Here is a 6,232-nt window from a genome sequence, read left to right as displayed (position 1 = left end):
AGCTCCCTGAGAGCCTGGCTGCCTAGCAACCACCACATAAAGTCATCTTTCTCTACTTTACAAAAAATTCCAGGCTATGCATGACTTAAATGAAGATGTTCTAATTCACTGGAGCTTGGAGAGCAATTACTTGTAGCTGTCTTTGGCATTTGTGCCAGGCACATCAGAAAATAAAATGAAGATGCTGTGTACGCCCTGTGTCTTCATCTCCAGCATGTGGAAAGGGGTGAAATGAAAGGGCCAGCTTTCCTCCCGAGGCCTCATTTCTTCTCTCCTGCAGACTGAAACTCTCTTAGAAAGTGCAGAGCAGCAGTTTTAGACCCAGTGGGCCTGGCAAACTTTGCGTTCTAAAGGCAAAGAGTAGGGGGAGGGTGGGGGCAGAATGAGGGGCCCTTGGGTTTACTAAGAGACCCTTCAGCTCCAGGATTATTTTCCTGCCTTCTTCAAGGGCAACACCCTAGAGACACTTTCTAAGAGCGAGATTAAATAAGGCATTCTTTTCCCTGAAATCACTCCATCCCTCTTATCCATGTCCTATAGAAATTTAACATGGCCCTAGAGCCTTCCCCATTCAAATTTTGCCCTGTTGTCTGCCCACCCCCCCACATGTTATGTTTTAAAACTCTTCACTGGACGTTCCTGGATAATCCTGATCAACACCTTCTCCAAAGTGACTGATGTACTTCTTCCCGTGTCACTCAGGTTTCCAAGGCCCCTTCTTCTGGTGATTCCACTCTTGCTTCTGGGTTGTCTTCAGAATAGCACCTCAGTTATGAAGCCGTCTTTTTTGTTACCAAAGTAGCTTATGCAATAGGATGTGCAAAAACAGCAACAGTGATGGCAAGGAGGGACAGATGAGGGAGAGGAGTGGCCTCTGTGACAAATTGGCTCTCCTCTTTTCCTTGTGAAGGTAACAACTATTAATGACTTCATATGCCTGCACTGCCTCTCTATGTAAAATTAAAATTAATTTTAATTAGTGACTGTCTATTATTTGTAAGGGGTATTTAAAAAGAAATACGATATCCTGCTCTCCAAATTGCTTACAGGCTAATGGGAAAGACATACTAGTAAACAAATAATACAAAGGACAAAGAAAGAAGGGAGGGATGGAGGGGACAGTGTTTAATGCAAGCTGTGGCCTGGGGAGAACCGCCTCTGTGTCTCAGACAGGGAGGCTAATATCATGGCACAGAGCGGCTCCAGTGGAACAGCTAAATGAAATGTTCCCCCTGGAGCTGGGGGCCGAGGAACAGGCCACACAGAGGGCTGAGAAGCTGAAGACCAGAAGAAAGATTCTTCAGGGATCAGAAATAGATGGTACTAAACATAATGGTAGGGCTTCTAACATGTGAAGCCTGAGAACCTACAGGGGGCAAGGATCCTGCAGAGTGGAGGAAACTTAAGGGATCAAATAAGCAGAAGCCTTCCTTAACCAGAAGAACCCAAAGTACCAGCCTGCGGAGCGGGGAGGAGAGAAACGGACCACACTGAGACGCCGACTAGGATGCGGGCCCTAGAAACAGCAGACCCTGCTGCTGCTTGCAGGAGGGCGACCTATGTGAGGAAACCAACATTTACTCAGTATCCTCTGTATACCAGCCACTGTGCTGTTGCCAAGAATTGTGAAAGGTCAGAGATTTTACCCTAACAAGTTAGCCTGCCAGTTTCAGGGATGCTGGTAGGAGACCAGTAGGTTTCATTACAGGGGAGGAACCTGGAGCTAAGGGACCATATCTTTTTTTGTTGTTTTTCAATAATATAAGCGCTTTAAAGACACAGCATGTGAATTACAAAAAAAAATGCAAAATTCAGGCTCAGAAAAAAGCCCCCTCTCCTTGTGTTATGACTGTTTCATGCCCTCACTCCACTGGGGTCACGTGGAGCTCTAACAGTTCTTCTGAAGAGTTTTTCTCTACTAACCTCCTAGAGGATTTTTTTGTGGGGTATAATTGACATAAACATCATGTTAGTTTCAGGTATACAACATAATTATTAGGTATTTGTATATATTGCAAAATGATCATCAAATAAATCTAGTTAATATTTGTCACCATAAATAGTTACAAAAATGTATATTTTTAAATGAACAGCATCTTTTTTAATGAGCAGTAAGCATGTTTGCTCATTTCTATGGAGGCAGACATTTTTCTAAGGCTGTTTGCTGTACACATACCCTTTAAAATATAGTCTGAAAGAAAGGATAGTCAATGATTCTGCTTGCAAGGTGTTCAGACATGCCACAGACCCCGGAGAATTGTCTCCTAATAGCTGTGTGCTTAATAACTGTACCTGTACTACCATTTTAAATGGTATCAAAGAGGTTACTGAGCATCCTTTCAAGATGGAAGTTGAGAATTTTAAAAAAGGAAATTTATAGAATTTCTAGAATGTTTATAATTTTCCCCATGTTTCTTAATTTTGTACATCATGTCTTTGTTTTTTTCCCCTAGGGTATGGACAGTGATAGTTAGATGAAAGGATTCATCAAGGAAGGAGAGAAATGGAAAGACAGTTGGGATCTTCTAGCATCCTCCATGAAACAGACTGGGGTAATCAGCCTTCCAGCAGGGCATCCGTTTGCCTACTTCTCCAGTGCCTTAATGATGGACTCACCTCCTTGGGCTCTGCACCACTGGGCAGCCTCTGTTTCATTTCAGGTCCTGCCTCCCATATTGAGAAAGAGGGCAAATAATTGTACCCAGAAATCCAGCCTCAGGCTATAGCTGCATGGATACTGTCTGGACAGGCAGTTTCCTGGATATTATACAACAATGCATTTAAGAAAGAATTAATCTAGGCAGCAATGACAGTGCTAATTTTAGGCAATTTAACATTGATCATAACTCTCACACTCAAGGATTTCTAGAAAGATTCATTTGATCTATAAGATTCAGTCTTAGCCCTTTCAGAAGAGCTGAGGCTTCTGTGGACTTCCAAAGCGTTGCACTCCAATATTCAACTCCTGTTGTTTTGTGACAGTCAATTATCACATTGTTCTGCTTTGCTAAGATTCCAGTTCCTTTTTTTCCATCTCTTTTTGTAAATGGCCTGCTTAAGACATTTTATTATCCATCAGCTTCTAGACCAGAATTAATTTCATTAGGGGAAGTGACAAGATAGGAAGTTGTAGACTTCTTGATTGCTAGTAGTTGGCTCTTAGCAAAGACAAATTGGTTGGAGAAAACGGAAAACACCTGATGTCACCTATGATTTCTCACTTCTCTATGCAAAATTAACTGATTCTCTGCCTAAATTCTAGAATTTATCACATCCAGAGAAATAATTAATCAATGATGAAACCCATGCTATACAATAGCAGTTAAGTTAAATCAACATTGTCTACTTATAATGCTGAGGGGGAAAAAAAAAACACTACAGAAAGTTTTCTTAAGGCTTTCCTTAGATGACACCTGGAAATTCACCTGGAACTTCTTATTTGGTATGGGATCAAGCAAGAATGTAATATTGAAACTCACCACATTAAAATTTATGATGCCCTTCAGAGAGACAGTATTGATTCATTGTTTTTCTGCAGAATCTTCATTCAAATTTCTTGAATATTTTCTAGAATTAATCAATGATGGCTTTAGACTAGCAGATATCATTGGTAATGGCATTTAGTAATTCTTTTAGAAGATATAGTTCTTAGGGTTAGACAAACTGGTGACCCATATTGAAGAACTTTTAGAATCTGAGTTAACATATCACTCAGGTTTATGGGGTAGGATTACATTCATCCTAATAAATGAGTATGGACCATGAATCAGAATGGAGCTCAGATTAAGAAGTATAAATGGCTTGGCCATAGGCCATACCTGCTATTAAATCATTATACTGAAAGTACAGATCTTTGGAGGGTGGGTCTATACAGCATATACTTCATATGTACATTGTGTCCTGTGAACCTATATTTTTCCCTGTTACTGGGGTGGGTTTAGCACAATGAACAGGAGCTTAAGCTTTGGAGTCAGAGAGACAGAGAGAGAAGCAGAGAGAGAGAGAGAGAGAGAGAAACTCAATGGTTTATTCACTTGCTAGACAGTAATTTAACATGTTGTCTCTTAAGATTAAGAAGGAGAATATAAGAGCACCTATCTTCTAGAACTTATGAAGAATAAAGTAAAATAATACATGTAAGGTGGTTAGCATAGTGTCTGGCACACAGTGTCTGGTACTAGCATTCATTAAATGCTAGCTCTTATAGTTACTATCATGGGAGTTATACCCAGCAGTCCTAAAACAAATTAGTAGTGTCAACCACTAAACACACTCAGAAGCAGTTTAAGACTGGGAAACCCAGAGTGAAGAGACTGGTCTTGCTCATGAATCTACCAGGGAAATGCTAAACGCTGTAGTTCAGAATAGTTGACCTACTAAATTAGAAAATTATTTTCTGATACACATGAAATTAGAGGGAGATTATAAAAACAAAATCAACTTAACAAAATTCAACAATCCATTAATTTTTTCATTTAATACATAGTTTTTGAAGACCTAATACCTACGTGAAAGATATATATGCTTCATCCTTGCCCTCCACTACAGGTATTGTTAAGGGCAAAAGGACAGAATTAATAGTTGTTTATTTAAAATCAATGACTATCTATGTAAACTTCAAGCTACTTTTACATTTTTTTCCATAAGTACAGTAAATAGAGTTCTTGGCAAACAGAAATAGTTTTCAAAATTTCAAATGTTAGATTTCTCTTCCCTCAGTTCTTTTTCTAGCAAGTCTATTTAACCTCCAGAGTGGGACCTATTTAGTTTTCTATTTGCTTCTAGGCTCAATATTCTGACAGCTTGGTCTCAAGGATAACCTCCACCAAAGACAATGCCAATCCTTCAGTCTTTCTTGTCACAATGATATGAATTTATAAGAAATTTTAACTTTTCCTAATCTAGGACAGAAAATAAAATGCCAAGTTCTTTTTCCCAATAAAGTTCACTTTATGTTTAGTTGCCCAGAAAACCTTCTCCCAGGCAACACCCCCCAAAATCTGCACTTACACTTTCAGGCAATGGCTCCAGAACACCGTATAGCATTTCCTAAGGTAAAGTTTCATGGCTATCAGTAGGCCCCAGGGCACTCATGACTGTCACAGAGTGACCTCAAGTTGCCAGGGCTCTGTTGGTCACAACAGACTGCAGGTAGCTCATGGAATATTCTGTCCATACCACGAGCCAGCACTAGGCAATCTGCATGGAATAGTCAGAGATGGGACAGGGATGACAAAGTAGGGCTTCTCTACCTTCTGCCTATCTTGACACCTAGAATTTAGGGAAATGGTTGAGGTTGTTAAATACTCTGAGGTGACTGGCTTTCCCTAGTGTCAACAAGATCTAAATAGTCCATATTTTCTCATATCTGTGACCCTTCAGAATTTCTGACCATGAAGAATGTCCACTAAAGGGTTCCCCTGCCACATCCTGGGCTAAGCCTCCTTCTACCCCATATTGAGCCTCTTCTACTGTAGCCCTAGAGATGTCATCCTGCCTGAAAGTGTCCCAGAAATCTCCCTTCCCTTGGAAGCCCCCACCCCAGTTTATTTTTGGTCAGTATGCAAGTATGTGTGCATGTGTGTCTGTCTACCTCTGTGTGTGTGAGTGTGTATGTGTGTGTGTTGGAGGATGAAGAGCTGGATTTGGATCTATGTCTTCCTGACTTAGGACCTGTTCTGAAAAATGAGTCATGGAGAAATCAGTGTAAAAGCAAGAGTAAGAGCCAAGAAAAGTTGGGCCAAACATAACTCTAGAGAAGTGAGGTGTTGGCATGGATTGGAGCAATCAGAAGAGGCTCCATGAAGGATCTGGGACTTGCTCTAGTCCTGAAACAATGACTAGAATTTGGATAAGTGGAAGATCACTGGGTTAGATGTCAGTGTGTGTTTTAGTTCTGTGTCTTCTATTTGACTAGCCATGTGACTTTGGATAAATTTCTTCACTTTGTTTAATTTTCTTCCTTTACAAATGAAGATGCTTGCTGCAGGATCTAAGGTCACTTTTAGTTCCTAACATATATATTTGATAATCATAAAAGTGTTTGACAAGCAGTTAAATGCTATATCAATGTAATGGCAAGCAAAAAGATGTATTTTTGTGTTGTCTCACATCAGAGTTTGCTATGGAGAAAATGCTTGTTAAAATGTGAATTTATTTGATGATAACCTATTCAATTATTTGTTCAATTCAATAAGTACTTATTAAGTACTTGCTGTGTGCTAGGATCTGT

The sequence above is a fragment of the Kogia breviceps genome, chromosome 7 (assembly GCF_026419965.1).
Source record: "Kogia breviceps isolate mKogBre1 chromosome 7, mKogBre1 haplotype 1, whole genome shotgun sequence".
Lineage (NCBI taxonomy): Eukaryota > Metazoa > Chordata > Mammalia > Artiodactyla > Physeteridae > Kogia > Kogia breviceps.
This window is presented reverse-complemented; position numbering follows the sequence as displayed.